The sequence below is a fragment of the Leopardus geoffroyi genome, chromosome X (assembly GCF_018350155.1).
Source record: "Leopardus geoffroyi isolate Oge1 chromosome X, O.geoffroyi_Oge1_pat1.0, whole genome shotgun sequence".
NCBI classification, from domain to species: domain Eukaryota; kingdom Metazoa; phylum Chordata; class Mammalia; order Carnivora; family Felidae; genus Leopardus; species Leopardus geoffroyi.
The window spans coordinates 26,047,237-26,065,227 of record NC_059343.1 but is presented as its reverse complement, the minus strand read 5'-3'; the positions used below and the strand labels follow the sequence as shown (position 1 = coordinate 26,065,227).

Sequence of the window (17,991 nt, the reverse complement as noted above, 5' to 3'; positions counted from 1 at the left end):
CTCCCAGAAACGTGTCAACTTACAAATTTTATACTTCTTAACCACACGTTGCAGCCTACGACACACACCCGTGTGCGCTTTACTTTTTACACTTTACAATATATCTTAGAAGTCATCCCACACTCTTTCACATAGAGTTGATTCATTTTTTTCTTATGGTGGCACAATATTTCCCTGGGTGGATATATCAGAATTTCCTCAGCTGTTCCCTTATTAATAGGTACATGTGAAAACTTCTTTAATAACCTAGTTTTATTTGTACGACATAATGATTTAATATATATTGCAAAATGATTACTCTAGTAAATCAAGTTACCGTCCATCACCACACATAGTTAAAATCATGTTTTCTTGCGATGGGAACTTTTAAGATCTACTCCTTCAGCAACTTTCCAACTTGCAATTCAGTGTTATTAACTATAGTCACCATGCCGTACGTCCCCAGGACTTATTTACTTTATAACTGTACGTTTGTACCTTTGACCCCCTTCACCCATTTTGTCCCCTACTCCTCCTATTCCCCATTCCCAGTCTGGAAACCACCAATCTGTTCTGTCTTTTTTTTAGATTTCACATGTAGGTGAGATCATACAGTACGTGTCTTTCTCTGTTTGACCTATTTCACTTTGCATAATGCCCTCAAGGTCCATCCGTGTTGTCACAAACACACATATGAAAATTCTGTTTTCAATACTGCTATTACGAATGGCATGGTAATAATAAAGCAGTATAGACAATTTGTGCTTTTCATTAATCTCATTTAATGTCTAACTGATCTTATAAAAGGTAAAATGATGTTCTTTAAAAAAAAAAAATCACTACGGCTACAACATGGTGAACAGACTATGGGAGATAAGAGCGTAAGGAGAGAAATGAGTTAGGAGGCTCCCGCACTGGTCCAGGTGACAGAATGAAGGCAGCTGGTCTTAGAGTGACAGCAGAGGGGCCAAGCTGGACATTTTATATTTTATATAAATAGGCAAACTTGCCATCAAGGGCATTGGATATGCAAAACTAGAGTTAACAAGTAAAATGTGTGTTGGAAACTTGTATTTGGAAGCTATCGGCAAAGAGATGGAAAGTGACCCTGGGCACTGGATAGGGTCACTAATGGTGAGAACATGGGGTGAGATGGGTAAGGTTCAAACGGTAGGCTCAGAGAAAGGACATTTGTACTATGGGAGCAGAGAATAAATTACCTAAGGAGGATAGAAGGGAATATTCAGAGAAGTAGGAATAAAATCAGAATATATTATCATGATCTCCAAGGAAATGGTGCTTTGAAAGGGAGGAAATCACCAACATTTTTTTTTTAATTTCCAAAAAAAATACCAAGAGAGAGACCTCTCCTGTACTTTATTCAAGACCTTCACAGCACACTTAACTTTCCCTTTCGTATCGCTTTTCTTTTTGGTTTGTAACTCTAATTTAAACACGTGGTTCTTTAGGTAATTCTGTCTCTCCCCTAGAATGTAAACTCTGTGAAGGCAACAAAAATGACCGTGTCGTTCACCAGCACCAAGCTGATGATGAACGTGTTTGATGAGCGTTTGTCACCAGCACATTGCCAAGAGCTTGGCAAACGCCAGGTGGTGAAACATTAACGGAAGAAATGATAGATAAAAATGAGGCAGAAAAAAAGGTCAGCGGGTGGAATAACTGAAGCCAATGGTTACCCCACCGGAGGGATTCTCACAGAGAGACTGGGATGGCAGCGAGATGGGATAGGTGGAGGAGAATGTGAGAGATGAGTGCATGGCAAGCAAGTGTAGACTACTCTACTGAAGAATTTGGCTGTGAAGGAGGAGAGAGGTGGGGCAGGAACTGGAAAGCAAAGGAGAACCGAAGGAGGCAGAATGTATCTTCACCATCAAAACAAAATTTTCACTGTGATATATCAATTCATATAGCTACCTGTCCTGTCCCGGAAATAATCTTTTTCTCTTAGAACGTAGGAAGAACCTGGGGCACCTGGGTGGCTCAGTTGGCTAAACACCCAACTTCAGGTCATGATCTCGCTGTTTGTGGGTTCGAATCCCATCGGGATCTGTGCTGACAGCTCAGAGCCTGGAGCCTGCTCCAGATTCTGTGTCTCCCTCTCTCTCTACCCCTGTCCCGCTCACGCTCTGTCTCTCTCTGTCAAAAATAAATAAACATTAAAAAATAAAAAAAAAAAAGTAGGAAGAATCTGATTCTTATGTTAGTACCGGAAATTCTGCAACCTGAGCATCTCCTTTGTGCCCTTTGTAACAATTAAAATGGTACATGACACTGATGACCGTGAATTTGCATCTTTTCCCAGCGGAGACAATGCAATTAGCTGTAGGCAGATGTTAGAGGGTCTGGGACAGTGTTCGTGTAGCGCTCTCTGGAGGGGTATATTCAATAACCTGGGGCGCTGCCATTTCCTTCCTCTCTCCTATAATTTAACCATCTAAAAGCCCCAAATGCTTTCTTTTTTTACTTGTGATGGAGAGACCGTAAATGAATATATTTGAGATCATTTTAAATTCTCTAATAATATTACAGCATTAAAAGACCTCACTTGAATCTTGAGTAAATGTAAAGGTAATTGATGACATTTATGTGAATAGTTTCCTTGAGTATCAGCCTCCAGTCAGGACTGCAAGTATACTCAAAAGGAAAGGGGACGGTCTCAGAGTTACCTTCTCTTTCTGTTGGAATATGTTACTAATTTTGCTTTTTTTTTTTTTTTAAATTGTGTATGTTTTCTTAATTTATTTTGAGACAGACGGAAAATGTCAGCAGGGGAGGGACAGAGAGAGAGGGAGACACAGAATCCGAAGCAGGCTCCAGGCTCCGAGCTGTCAGCATGGAGCCCGACGCGGGGCTCAAATTCAAGAACCACGAGATCATGACCTGAGCCAAAGTCAGACGCTTAACCGACTGAGCCACCCAGGCGCCCGGGAATATCTTACTAATTTTGAAGCTAAAGTAAGTTTGTATGCTTTGATTACCTTGGTTGTTAAGCATCCCGTATGAAACAACAGTGCAGGAAATTATCGCTAGAACTGTATGAATACCTGAACAGAGTTAACATCTCATCACTGTGAGGTCTTTGCCTGCACTGGCTTTAAATTTAGCAGGTAGGAGCCAACTGCAGTAATAGCTGACCTGTTTAGAATGAACTGGATTCTGCCTTTGAGGATCATGAGAATTTTATATTCCAATAAAGTGAATCATCTTTAGCTTTTTCTTGAGTTCATTCACCTCTGCCACTTTTTCAAAGGATATATTCTTCAAACATTTTCCTCTGCAATTAATCATGACTAGCAAACTCTAAGCTGAATGGAATAATGGCTATCTGCTCAGGCTGGTTTCAAATTCACTTAAATTATTTTCTGAATTGCTTATGTATCCTGTCAGCCATGACTGGTCCCTTTCAGATACCATTATTATTATACTTTCTGCTTTCAGGAGATGGAGATATTAAAGCTACAGACACCATTAGAACAATTTTAGCAAACATATTCAACCATCGTTCCCAGATGTGCCAACAATGAATCTGAATTTTATCATTTTATTTCTTTCCTCTGCTTTTTCTGATGTCTGCTTCAAAGACTTGGAAATTAGGCTACGTGTCACCCGGGCGTCCTTGAATGAGTTATTCTAATGAACCGTGTTCTCTAAAAATGAGAGATAATATTATCGAGCTCATGGAATTTTGAAATGACAAAATGTGTCCAAAATAATTAGAACTTGGCTCCTGAAAAGTATCAAGCATTTCATAAACATTTAGCTGAAGATGGATTATTTCCTGGAAAATAACAAACATGTGTTTAACTGTATTACTGATCCTAAAATAATATACGCTCACTGTGGAAAACGTGATAAACAAAACATACAAATCAAGACCGTCTGTAGCACCACCAGACAGATAGAATCATGACTAACACACGGGTGTGTTAAATGGAAAGAAAGTAGGTGAAGTCCTGAGCCCTACAGCCTAGCCCTGAAGTGGTCAAAACGCAACTATATTGTAGTCAGATATATGTAATTGGTACAAAACTTTGCAATACGGTGATATTGCAATAACGGTGCAATAAGGTGATAAAAGATAGCCCTTCAGAATATCCACATTTTATCTCTACGTATATTTATCTAAAAGAACATCTACATCGTCAGGGATAGTATGGTTGTAAGTGGCAGGCAAATCTTTCAGTGGACACTGAAGATTTCCTTCTAGAAGGAGGACTGATTGATTCATCTCACATCACGGGGTACTGTCACAGCCTGGTGCAAGGCGACTGGGGGTCAACATCTGAGGAGCAGGCATATTCTCCTCTCGTCTGTTCTTGACAACTCTGAGAAATGAAAAGTCTATCTCACTGTAGTGTTTTTGTCTAACAGGGTTTTTGGAGAGATTAGGATTACCAAGGATGGGGAGGGGAGTATAAGGAGCGTAACTGCCGGGTACCGCGACCTTGCCGTGGGAGAAAGGGAAGCGAGTCTCTACACTGTAGGCAGTGCTATTTCCTACATCTGGTGGGCTTGCTGTGACCTGTACGAATTACACAGGCTCCGAACTGTGCGTAGGAACCTTGAGGCTCAGCCTTGGTTTGGGGGCACCAGACTTGCGACATCAATCATTTGAGTCTCTAGAGACACCTGCCACTCACCCTGTTGTGTGATCTCAGGCAGGTTACCCTACCTCTCTGAGCTGCAATTTCCTTCAATCAAGACTCTTGCTTGCAAGCGACGGCAATTTAATGTAAAGTTGGGTAAATAAAAAGGAAATGTATTGCCTCTGAGATAATATGAGGATAACTAACATCTGTTGGGAACTCTGTTTGCTGAAGCCTATTCTAACCGTAATTGCTTATTTAATCTGTCCACAGTTTTATACAACAGGTTGTGTCATTATTTCTGTCTTAGAGATAAGGAAACCGAGGCATCAAGGCAGTGCCCAAAAATATGCAGTTAGTGAGCATGAGGCTGGGACTCAAATTGATAGCAGATAATAAACAGCTGTTGAATAAATACATGGACTGCCAGAAAGTAACCAGCATAAATAGATGAGTTGTCTGGAAGTAATAAAACATTTACAAAGCCAAAAGCATCACTTTGTTCCCATCTGATCCACTCAGTTTATTTCTGTTTTGTAGTAACGGCAGGATCCTTATCCTCTCCTGTCTTGGTTTCTGGTCACCAGACAAGCCAGTGTACTAAGAGGCTGTATCATTACTGGGATTAACACGTGTAGCGGGTTCTACAGATAAGGAATCACCAGCTCCGTTTCATGTATGAGATGGGAAGCAAAGCAATTATTCAGTTTCAGTGTAACTACCGTTCAAGATGCATTTGGAGCACAAGGCCTTTCAATCATAAGAAAAACACATGTTGAGTTAAAAACAACCAGGAGGATTTGCCTCTACCTATAAAGAGATCTCCGCATTTCTTTCAGCTTTTTGTTGAATTTTTTTATTTATACTATTATTTATTTATACCTATTTATACTTTGCCTTCTTTCAAAATGAATTTGAAGTGTATGAGGCATTTTTTTAAGGTTCCAAGTCTTGTCTAAAAAGGCCACCTTGTTGGGGCGCGGGTGGTGCAGTCGGTTAAGCGTCCGACTTCAGCCAGGTCAAGATCTCGCGGTCCGTGAGTTCGAGCCCCGCGTCAGGCTCTGGGCTGATGGCTCAGAGCCTGGAGCCTGTTTCCGATTCTGTGTCTCCCTCTCTCTCTCTGCCCCTCCCCCCGTTCATGCTCTGTCTCTCTCTGTCCCAAAAAAATAAATAAAAGTTGAAAAAAAATTAAAAAATAAAATAAAATAAAATAAAAAGGCCACCTTGTGATAAAAAGCTTCTGCACAGCAAAGGAAACAATCCACAAAACTAAAAGGCAACCAGTGGAATGGGAGAAGATATCTGCAAATAACATATTCGATAAAGGGTTAGTATCCAAAATCTGTAAAACACTTACCAAACTCAACACCCAAAAAACAAATAATCCAGTAAAGAAATGGGCAGATGACATGAATAGACACTTTCCCAAGTAGACATCCCAATGGCTGACAGACACACGAACAGACGCTCAATATCACTCATCACCAGGGAAATACAAATCAAAGCCACACTGAGATACCACCTCACACCTGTCAGATGGCAGTTCTTTTTTTCACTACTAGGTATTTACCCAAAGGATACAAAAATACAGATTCGAAGGGGTATATGCGCCCTGATGTTTATAGCAGCATTATCGACAATAGCCAAACTAAACGTCCACCGACTGACAAACGGATAAGGAAGATGTCGTGTATACACACAATGGAATATGACTCAGCCAACAAAAAGAATGAAATCCTGCCATTTTCAACGACATGGATGGAACTAGACTGTATGCTATATGAAATAAGTCAGTCAGAGAAAGACAAATACCATATGATATCACTCATATGTGGAATTTAAGAAACATAACAGATGAACATATGGGAGGGTGGAAAAAAAGAAAAGAGAGAGGGAAGCAAACCATGATAGACTCTTAATGCTAGAGAACAAACTGAGAGTTGCTGGAGGGAGGTGGGTGGGGGATGGGTTAGATGGGTGATTGGTATTAAAGTGGGCACTTGTTATAATGAGCTCTGGGTGTTATATATAAGTGATGAATCACTAAATTCTACTCCTGAAACCAATATTACACTATACGTTAACTAGCTACAATTTAAATAAAAGCTTGAAAAAAAAGCCCACCTGGCAGACGCCCCATTTAGAATATAAGATAACAGAAAGTTACCATAAAGCCAAGCTAAAATGTGCACACACTGAAAGTATGGAAGAGGTAACAGTAAAAAGCAACCAAGGTAAAAGCATAAAACTACAGACAAAATTACCACAAGGGATAGATAGACTTCCTTAGCTAAATTACAATAACTAACAACAGTATACAATTCCCTGAGGTTCAGTATTGCAATAATTCACTGAATAACTACGGTGTAGTAAATACTTGTCACGTGTCAACAATTCAACAATTTCTTAACGTGTCTTTTAGGCGCCAGGCTCAGTTCTAGGAGCCAGGGATACAAGAACGTAAAACAGCTTCTCCTCATAGAGCTTACGTTTTAGCAGGGGGTGCACAAAACGAGGAAGAAGGTGGGATATCCAGTATGTTAGATAGCAGTAATGCTCACAATAGTTGTAAGAAGTGAGTTATTATCTCACATTTCACAAGAGGAACATACAAACTAGGTTAGCTGTAATTTCTCGCTGCCAATTTTATTTCCAATCTATAGTATTTTGACATTTACACACTATTCCTGAAACAATTCCTTGCAGCTTAAATGGGAGATAGACTTATTTATATGGGAAATGTCACCTATACAGCATTCAATAGGATTTTTCCCCCCAAGGGGCACTGAGAGCTAATTAACTAATCAAGCATAGTTCGCTGAATAGTAAACCGGGACCTTGTATCTTTTTCAGTATTTCACCTTGATCTAACAACACTGTTGACCCTCAAAGCCCGGAAAGTGCAGCACTCAAATGAAACAACTGCTAGACTTTTTCTGGTAAAGTCTAGAAGGTTCGGTACCTTTTTTTATGTTTTCAAACATGCTGTGGTTCATCTAGGTGTAACTATTTGACCGGAGAAAAGAACACTCTACACACAGGTCATAATGTTACCTTAAAGGGTGCTTAAGACCTCAAAGTATTTCCCCAAACTGTCTTTATGTTGCCACAACGGCGAATCCTGCTGCTTACCCAACCAACGACCATTCCCATCCCCAATGTCCCTTGATGGCAAAGCACAATTTACATACTAGAGGCTGACAGAGGCCCGTTAAGGCAATTTACCCACCAGGGACCACACAGTCTGAGTCTTAACCTCTGTTCCTTCTCACGTTGCCTGCATTCTAGCCATAACGGAACTTCTGAGCTTCCCGAGATAGGTCATGTTCCTTCATGTTCCTTCGTGTTCACATGCTGTTCCCTCTACATGGAACATGTTTCTTCCACATCTTAACTTGGCTAAACCCTTAAACCACGTTCAACCCAGCTTGGGACCTCAGTACTTCAGGCTGGGATGGGTGGTCTTGGCATGTGTTCCTACAGCCCCCAGGGCATAACCTGCTTCTAGCATGTAATTTGTTTCATAAACATGCACGTGAGACTCATTCTGTGCCAGGCACCGTGCTAAGGGCTTTATAACCGTTCTCTTAATCCTCCTGGCAACCCTGTGACATACATCCATGATCATCACACTGTTTCATCACCACTGGCAAGGCTGCTGACCTCTGTTCTACCACGAGGACTGGACTATGTTACGGCCAGTCACCTGCGAGCCTAGGACAGGGCCTGGAACACAGTAAGGATTCAACATGGGCTTGCTGAATGAATGTATTTGCTTATCGGCTCTATAAGAAGTCATCCAGAGTTAAGGTAAGTTTAGATGGTACCAGAGTAGAGGACCACAAGAGAGCTCGCATACGTGTTTCTGAGGGCAACGCGAAGCCAGAGTAGGAACTGCACCAGAAGACCTTTGTAAACAGGAGGCCCCCAAAGGGCAACACAAAGGACAACAGGGAGCAGCGAACAAGAACAACGGAAGGAACACAAGCCTCACCTCCTTCACGGTTTTGGCCGGCATCGTCTCTGAGGACAAGGCTAAGTGACCCAAGGCCAGGGAGTTCGATTTCCTAGCTTGCCAGGGAATCAAGAGACCTTCAGTCGGTAACAAACAGAGAATTATTAGGTTGAGGAAACCAGACCCCACTTGGACCCTTTGGTGGGACGACGGCTAACTTGCTGGAAAGCTGCAAGTCCTCTGGACCACGAAAGATTTCCGGAGGGGACAACACGCCACCTCCCCCACCAGCTGGTTTCAGAGTTTGTTCTTACTTGTAGATAACTTAGGTTTCTGAGCAATTTTGGAGCTAATGTTTATAGAGGCTTTTGTTTTTGTTTTAGGATTTGAGAGAAAGAGAAATCGTGTGCAAGTGGGGAGGGGGCAGCGAGAGAGGGAGAGAATCCCGAGCGGGGGCTGGGCTGTCAGCACAGAGCCCGTCGTGGGACTCTATCTCACCCACTGGGAGATTATGACCTGAGCGGAAATCAAGAGCCGGATGCCTAACCCACTGAGCCACCCAGGTGCCCCAGAGGTAATTTTTAAAATATTTTTTTGTAGAGATGGAAAACAACCGATCAAAATGTTCAATGAATTCTCCCTATCTGCAGAGGATATTTTCTTAAATTCTTACAATACAGAAGACTCACCCTATCACTCACCCTATACATTAAGAGTAGCTGGTGCCTGGGGGCGCCTGGGTGGCTCAGTCGGTTAAGCGTCCCCACTTTGCCTCAGGTCATGATCTCGCGGTCCGTGAGTTCGAGCCCCGCGTCGGGCTCTGTGCTGACAGCTCACAGCCTGGAGCCTGCTTGGGATTCTGCGTCTCCCTCTCTCTGCCCCTCCCCTGCTCATACTCTGTGTCTCTATGTCTCAAAAATCAATAAAAACATTAAAAAAATTTTAAAAAAATAAAAAGAGTAACTGGTGCCTGGGGAGCTCAATCAGGTGGGCGTCTGACTTAGGCTCAGGACGTGATGTCATGGTTCATGAGTTCGAACCCCCTGTCAGGCTTTGTGCTGTTAGCGTGGAGCCTGCTTCAGTTTCTGTCTCCCTCTCTCTCTGCCTCTCCCTTGCTAGCTCTCTCTCTCAAAAAGAAATAAACATTAAAAAAATTTAAAAAATGCATAGCTAACCTTTATTTTTAGTCGGGTACAGCATTTCACATGGAAAAAAAAAATCTCATTTAATCCTCACATGATGGTGAGTTAGGTATCATTATTAACCTAATTTTGTTGGTAAGAAAACTCAGTTATCAGAGAAGGTGAGCAACTTGCACAATTTGCCAAATGCATACAAGATTAATTTCCCCCTAACTCTTACCCCCCTCCCCTTAATAAAGACAGAATCATTGATTAGGGTTAAGTCTGGGACTAGCTCTGGGAATTTCAGTATTAAAAATGATGATTTGTGAATCCCAATCCCAGATAAACTCTTGTGTAATAAAATTTCCTCTCACGAAGACAGGGGATTCATTCGTTTTGTTTGTTCGTTGGTTTGTTTGTACATTTTAGCAGCCTCTCCAGACGTGGTCTATCCAGGCACTTAAATGTTCGCATTTTACATGTGGGTAAGCCAGAGGTATTTTAAGAGCACTTATCCTTGGAAATACAAATCAAAAGCACAAGGAGATACCACTTGACATCCATTAGGATGGCTACGATAAAAACAGTACATAATACCAAGTGCTGGTGTAGCCAATGTGAAGAAAAGTTTGGGCGACACTCAAACATTTAAGCAGAGAGTTGCCCTATGACTTATCAGTTCAACTTCCAGGTAGACATAACGAGAGGAATTTAAAATACCTGAGTACACGAGAAACTCATCACAGGATTATTCCTAATAGTCAAAGGGTGGAAACAACCAAACTGACCTCCGACTCGCCAACAGATAAACAAAATGGGGCACGTCCATCCAACAGAATATCATTCAGCTATGAAAACAAATCAAGCACTGATGCACGCTACGACCAATGAATAAACTTTGAAGATACTGTGGTAAATGGAAGAAGAAATGAGTGTCACAACAGACCGCATATGGCATGATTCCATTTATAAGGAATGTTCTGAAAAGGCAAATCGACGCAGATGAAAAAGGGATTAGTGCTTGCCCAGGAATGGAGGGATGGGGAAATGGTAGGAGACTACTGAAGGGTATGGGGTTTCTTTTCGGGGTGATGGAAGCGTTTAGAAGTTGATTCTCATAATGCAGGCGCAACTCTGTAGATACATGAAAGCCACGGAACTGTACGGTTTAAATGAGCGAATTTACAGGGGCGCCTGGGTGGCTCAGTCAGTTGAGTGCCTGCCTTCAGCTCAGGTCATGGGCTCGCTGTTTGTGGGTTCGGACCCTGCATCGGGCTCTGGGCTGACCTCGTGGAGGCTGGAGCCTGCTTTGGAGTCTCTGTCTCCCTCTCTCTCTGCCTCTCTCACTCCCTCTCTCTCAAAAACGAATAAACATGAAACACATTTAAAAAAATAAATGAGTGAATTTATGGGATGTCAATAAAACTGTTTTTTAAAAAAGCGTTTATTCACCTTCACTCCCAACAAAACTTAGGAACACTCGGTCATCTGATAGAGTACACGGCAACGATACAAGGGTTTAGTTGTATTGTTTTACTCAGTATACCGCTCACCTCCGTTGGTTGTTTGGCATGAAGCAGAACAAGAAAAGGAATTCTCAATGCGAGGTGGGGGGCAGAAAGCATCACCCCTTTCGGCCCAAACACAGACGGCTGATCTGTCCATTACACTAGGAAGGGACTAGAGGGCGTTATGCTAAGCGCAATAAGCAGTCGGAGAAAGACAGATACCATACGACTTCACTCATACGGGGACTTTCAGAAACACCACAGATGAACATAGGGGAAAGGAAGGAAGAAGAAGACAGTAACAGAAAAGGAGGCAAACCATAAAAGACACTCAAATACAGAGAACAAACCGAGGGTCGCTGGAGGGGAGGGCGGTGGGGGGAGGGGCAGAATGGGTGATGGACATTAAGGAGGGCACTTACTGGGATGAGCACCGGGTGTTATGTGTGAGTGGGGAGTCACTAAACTCTACTCCTAAAACCAAGACTGCACTGTATGTTAACTGACTTGAATTTAAGTAAAATTAAAAAAAAAAAAAAAGAAAACAACTCACACAAAGAGGAACACGTTGGGAAATGTTCTTTCTTCCATCCTTCTGTTCATGAGACAGCCCCATGCCGTGGACTCTAAAGCTTAGAAGCCTTAAAGCCTTTTTCCTTGACCCAATGGCAGCAAAGTAATAAGTAATGGCAAGAAATGATTTTTGAGGAGGAAACTTCATCTCCAGGGAACTGGATCACACAACTGGCCTGACAACTCCCTTACCCCTCAACGTACATCCCAGACATTTCCCAGAGTGGAAAACTGTTCCCAGGACTTTATCTTATCAGCCCACTGACATCCTCTTAAATACCAAGTGCTCTTCTTGTTCTTAGGAATACAAGCCCTTTTGAATGTCAAAAAGATACGGGAAATATGTTTATACTCACATGTGTACGTAGCCCAACTTCAATCAGGGGAGTCTCCAAGGAGAAAATGTCTCAGCCCAAGGATGATTGTCAATTACATTGTATATTGTGGCTGGATAATTGAGTGGCCTTTCTCCAACTGAACAGCTGACGCAGTGGGAGTCACACTCTGAAATGAACAGGGGGAAGAGTTACCCGGCGCTAGCTGGGCAGAATGGAAAGGATGCAAAGAAAATAAATATTCATTGCATTCTGAATGCATGCAGAACATTCTGGCTTTTCCAGAGGGATGAGTCAGAAGCCAGAGAGTCGGGCAACAGTCTGACAAGAGACGGGAAATAGCGAGGTACCCTAGGTGGTGGCATCCTTTTGAGCTTGGGCGTCTCTTTAGGTCAAAACAATAGCTCTTTTTAAACAAAATGTCCTGAGAATTATCTTTTTTTTTTTTCCATAATGTGGATTAAGTGCATCACTAAATGCACACAGGGAATGCCGAACCGTGTGCCATGACTTTCCATGCTCATTGACCATTCCCCCTTTGTCCTCGGATTGTTGGGTACTAATTTGAGAAACTCCTCATTGGAGAAATATTTAGAAGGTAAACGCATCAGGATTGTTGACGATTTAGGTGTGGGATGAGAGAGAAGGTGAAGCGTCACAAAGATTCCTCTGTTTTTAGCAGGGAGACTGCCACATGCAAACAAGTTTAAATTCATTTTAGAGGAAGAGACACCAGTGCCAGTGGGTGGAAGTGATGTGATAAAGGAAAAGGATTATCGCTGGTGAAATGCTGTTTCTGTGCTGGTCTCCAAGTTGATACAGCGCAACTGTTCGAAAACAAAAGGTGGCACCTCGGGGGAATGAAAACACCTCGACTACCCTTGGGGATGATGTAGAACAAGGCTTTTCCAACTTGAAGGTGCTGGGAATCATCTGGGGACCTAGGCAAAATGTGCTTGCTTCACTAGGTTGGGCTGGCGCCTGAAACTCTGCATTTGCAAGCAACTCCTGGGAGATGCCTCCGCTGCTGGTTCATGGGCCAAACTTTTTGTCGCAAGGATGTATAACAAGTCTCAACCTATTAGTGGTCATGAAATCAAATTAACTGGTTGCTATAAAGATTAAAAACAGATATAGAATGGAAGGGGAAAATATCTGAATTCATTGCACACAGTACTGTTTTATGCAAACTCTCAGTTATGTCCAGTTATGACCCAGTTTACTTATACTGCAACATAATATATCTTATACATTTCTTTTTTAACCTGGTTCACAAGCCAAGACTCTGGAAAGCTAGGACTGTGGAGGAAACCTATGCTAAGAGACTGGATTAGAGAACCATTTAGGCTCCTTCCTACTTTGAAATTCTGCGTCTGTGCAAGCTTAGGTCTCAGATTCAAACGTCTTGTTCTAGCATTTGCAGAACATTCAAAGAGCCTTGAGTATCATCGAACCCACGAACTTCATCCTCATGTTGGGAGCCCAAGATGCCGAACACGGCAAGGCACTACGTAAAGGTGTGTCATTTTCCTGTAGTTAGCGAATTATGATGCAAAAGCCCAGAGAGCCCCTCCTTCCGGGGGAGATATTTGGTTCTTATTTCTGTTGTTGTTTGGATGCAGGGTCATTCGATTACTTACAAGGGGCTGTTAACATCAATTTGTGAATTACAGGCAAGGCTATTTCGAAGTAAAATAAGAACCTAGAAGAGTTCATGTCATTTTCAGAGCTACCTTATTTGCAAGGTCATGTCTCAGACTCTAAATAAATCTGGTTCATTATTTTTTAACCGAACGAAGATTGCATTTGAAATTCAATCAAGATACAGTGTCACTTTTGTTATTGCTCTAATTTACAATCTGTACCAAAAATATCTTAGTTTAAAGGATTATAAGCTTCGCAAGGGTAGGAACACACAGACACACACAGACCCACACACACACACACACACACACACACACACACACAGTTTGTAAATTTAGAGTTGGGGCAGAGCAACCAAGGGCAAACAAAAGCAGCTTCAAAGGGAAAGAATGTTTTCATGAGGTATTTCAATTTGGAGTTTTACTACTCCAGCAGTCACAAGGGTAAGTATGCTGTCTGAGAAGAAGTCACTAATATATGACTTCTCTTGTTAGCGTCAGAACCGAAGGAGTGAGATTCGACCACTCCGGTTCATGTCACTTCTCTAATAAATCCCTGGCACGGTTTGAATTACATTAACTATAAAACGAATGGATACCATATTGTAAAACCATACAAAATATCCATTCTTTCTGTATTTTATAGCTGTTTTCGTTCATCACAAGATCATGTTTCATTTAAAAACATGAGCTGCTGTGTCAGATAAACTGTGGGGTCACGTCAGCATTATATTTTCTTCTTTAGTTAAAAATGATGAAGTCCAAGTCCGGTCCAAGTAATGACTATCAATGCTAGAAACATCTAATTTGATCTTAAAGCATTTCAATACAATTTGAATGTTTTGATGCAGAAAACGCAATGCGGAATGTTAGCTACTGAAGCTCCAAATGAGTCAATTTTGGGAAGAAATAAAAATAACTGAATGGCCTTGACAACATTCGAATGGAACTCAGAAACTGACTTCTCTTGATTCCTTCTTAATCACTCCACTATGCACCTATCTTCACCTACTAAGCCCATACTCAGTGGTGTGCTAGGTATACAGGAAAGACAGGATAAACAAGAATTGAACTCTGTCTTGAAATCCCTTTTAGCTGGCTTTTCTGAATTGCTAGAATTTCACAGATCAGAGATCAAACGGATATACACTCCACTCAACTGAACAGATCTGCGTTGGATCCTGACTGTCTCTTCTTATTCTCAATAACATTACTATTTGGCACATCTCTAATTGGGCTAAAAATCAAATTATAGTCCATGTGCTAAGGAACCAACAATTAACAAGCTAATCAACTGTCTCCTATTTACATTTCAAATATTCAAGCTAACTGTTTACATGTCAGGCTATACCTTGATTACAGGTAAGAACGCTTACTGTAAAAAGAAATGGGACTTCCATGGTAGGCTTGAATTTCCCAAGTTCCACATTTCCTAACAGTGAGCTAAAATGAGTCACTATTTTCTCATTAAAACATAAAACACTGTCTCATTCGAACACATAGCATGACAACTATTTAACGTTGGCCTCTGGATGGAAAGATACTTCATGGACATCTTAACGGCTTCACCCTCTTCAGGCAGTGGCGAGCCTTTGGATGTGGTATATGTTCCTGTTTTACAGTTGTTGTATTTACTTTTGGATGATCCAGCACTTTTTAAAAGATTTATTTAAAAAGTAATCTCCTGATTTGTTCATTGTAGCTACTCTGCCCGGTAATGAGGTGGTATCTCAGTGTGGTTTTGATTTGTTTTACCCTGATGAGAAGGGACATTGAGCATCTTTTCATGTGCCTGTTGGCCATCTGGATGTCTTCTTTAGGAAAAATTCAGGAGACTATAGTTTCTGGAGAGGATGTGGAGAAACGGGAACCCTCTTGCACTGTTGGTGGGAATGCAAACTGGTGCAGCCGCTCTGGGAAACAGTGTGGAGGTTCCTCCAAAAATTAATAATAGATCTACCCTATGACCCAGCAGTAGCACTGCTAGGAATTTACCCAAGGGATACAGGAGTACTGATGCATAAGGGCACTTGTACCCCAATGTTTATAGCAGCACTTTCAACAATGGCCAAATTATGGAAGGAGCCTAAATGTCCATCAACTGATGAATGGATAAAGAAATTGTGGTTTATATACACAGTGGAAGACCACGTGGCCACGAGAAAGAATGAAATCTGGCCTTGTGTAGCAACGTGGATGGAAGTGGAGAGTGTTCTGCTAAGTGAAAAAAGTTATACAGAGAAACACAGATACTGTATGTTTTCACTCTTATGTGGATCCTGAGCAACTTAACAGAAGACCATGGGGGAGGGGGAGGAAAAAAAAAGTTACAGACAGGGAAGGAGGCAAACCAAAAGAGACTCTTAAAAACTGAGAACAAACTGAGGGTTGACGGAGGGTGGGAGATGGGTATTGAGGAGGGCACCAGTTGGGATGAGCAGTGGGTGTTGTATGGAAACCAATTTGACAATACATTTCATGTTAAAAAAAATAAACTGAACCAGACAGTGTTATAAAAAGGATAAATCTAACAAAACATGTGTTAAGATCTGTACACTGAAAACTACAAATTATTGCATAAAGAAATATAGGCATACCTTGGAGATATCATAGATTTGCTTCCAGACCACTCCAATAAAGCAAATACCACACACACACACACACACACACACACAAGTAATCTCTACACCCAGCAGGGGGCTTGAACTCCAAGATCAAGAAATGCATGCTCTTCAGACTGAGCCAGCCAGGTGCCCCCGATCCAGTATTTTGAATTTCTTTTGTTATTTTAAGTTCCAGAAGGAAGCGGAGGCACTGAATAAATTTAGCTATTTATTACCAGTAGTATTTCTTCCTTCAAAGTATTCCTAAAGATGATTTGGTGATTACAGGTAGACCAGATCCAGTCCCAAGAAGCATGCTTGTCAATGAAACCAAACCTTCATGTGAGTTGGGTGTATAAATGTAAGGTTAGAAGCAGCTAGGTCTTAACTACTATGTCCAAAGTCTACGACTCCGTGAAGATTGATAACCCAAGAAATGCCACACCTTTTTGAACTAATTCATGGTAGAATTGCGGAACAATGAGGACCGACCTACCTACCCATTACAAATACCGTTGATTGTCTAGCAATCTTTCAGTGACCGGGTACAAAGGCGTAAAAGGGCTAGAAATTTTAGATACTAGACGGGACCAGTGGTGAAGATATTTGGGGCAGCGAAGCCTTTCGAACAATGTATTCATAGATGTCTAAGTAAAAGGCTGCCTGGGACTCTATGTAAAGGAATATTTTTAAATTGAAAATACTCACATTTAACTTCTCACTGCCAAGACCCAATCATTTTATGTAATTGTCAGATAAGCCCTACACTACATCACCTATCTTTGTATGTAACCGCCAGGTATATAGAAAATATATTTCCTCTTATTCAGCTTTTTCCATTTTCACAGTCATCTTGGTGAACAGGAACTACACGTGTACCATACATGTAAAAATAATGATTTTCATCTTCTCCAAATTTCATTTCTAAGATTTTTTTTTTCAATTTAGGTCATATACAAGATGGAGAGGAAGCAACGTGAAACTTTTTATTATTTTCACATTTTCCAAGTCATAATTGGAGAAGTGCTACTTTATCATACCTCACGAATAAAGGGAAATAGGAAAAGGAAAATGGTCTCTGTGTATCACTACAGAGATGCTATAAAAGAAGCATTTTTACCCAGATAAGGGGTGCACGCACGCAGGCACACACACACACACACACACCGAATCATTACTTTGACTTCCATTTAGCACAACAGTAAAATATGACTGAGCAAAATTTTCACCATCAAGTCCCCCACCTGGATACAGGGTACTAAGCCAGTATGAACTTAGCTCTGGTTCATCAATCTTTCGGAGAAACACAAGAGTGGAAGACACATCGGGAGCCATGCCAAACCATCAAGTTTTACCGATTTTTAAGCTTGAAATCACACCAAGTATAAAAATGACACATTCAAATGCAACCAAATGCCCACTTGTTGAATGGATTCATTATTTTGTCATTGGCTACAGATGAAGAAACTGAGGCACAGAAACTATTAACCAGGTCACAGGGCCTGAGCAGTGCCAAGGGCTGACTTCAAGGTTAGTGCTATATCCTCCGGGATCATGGACGTGGCAAGAACAAGGGTCTGAGGGTGGGGGTAGAGTGAATAAGACACTGCATTTTAGACAGTTTGGGACAGCATGTTAATGTCTTCTGTGCAACTGGGGAGACA

General features: G+C 41.5%; 1 long non-coding RNA gene across 1 annotated transcript in view; it reads right to left on the bottom strand.

Annotated features, from left to right (window-relative positions):
* Positions 1-12,108: 12,108 nt before the first annotated feature.
* LOC123594958 overlaps positions 12,109-17,991 on the bottom strand; it is a 57,513-nt gene continuing 51,630 nt past the window's right edge. The window contains exon 4 of the long non-coding RNA XR_006710962.1: positions 12,109-12,250. This is a non-coding gene — a long non-coding RNA (uncharacterized LOC123594958). The remainder of the gene's footprint in view (positions 12,251-17,991) is intronic.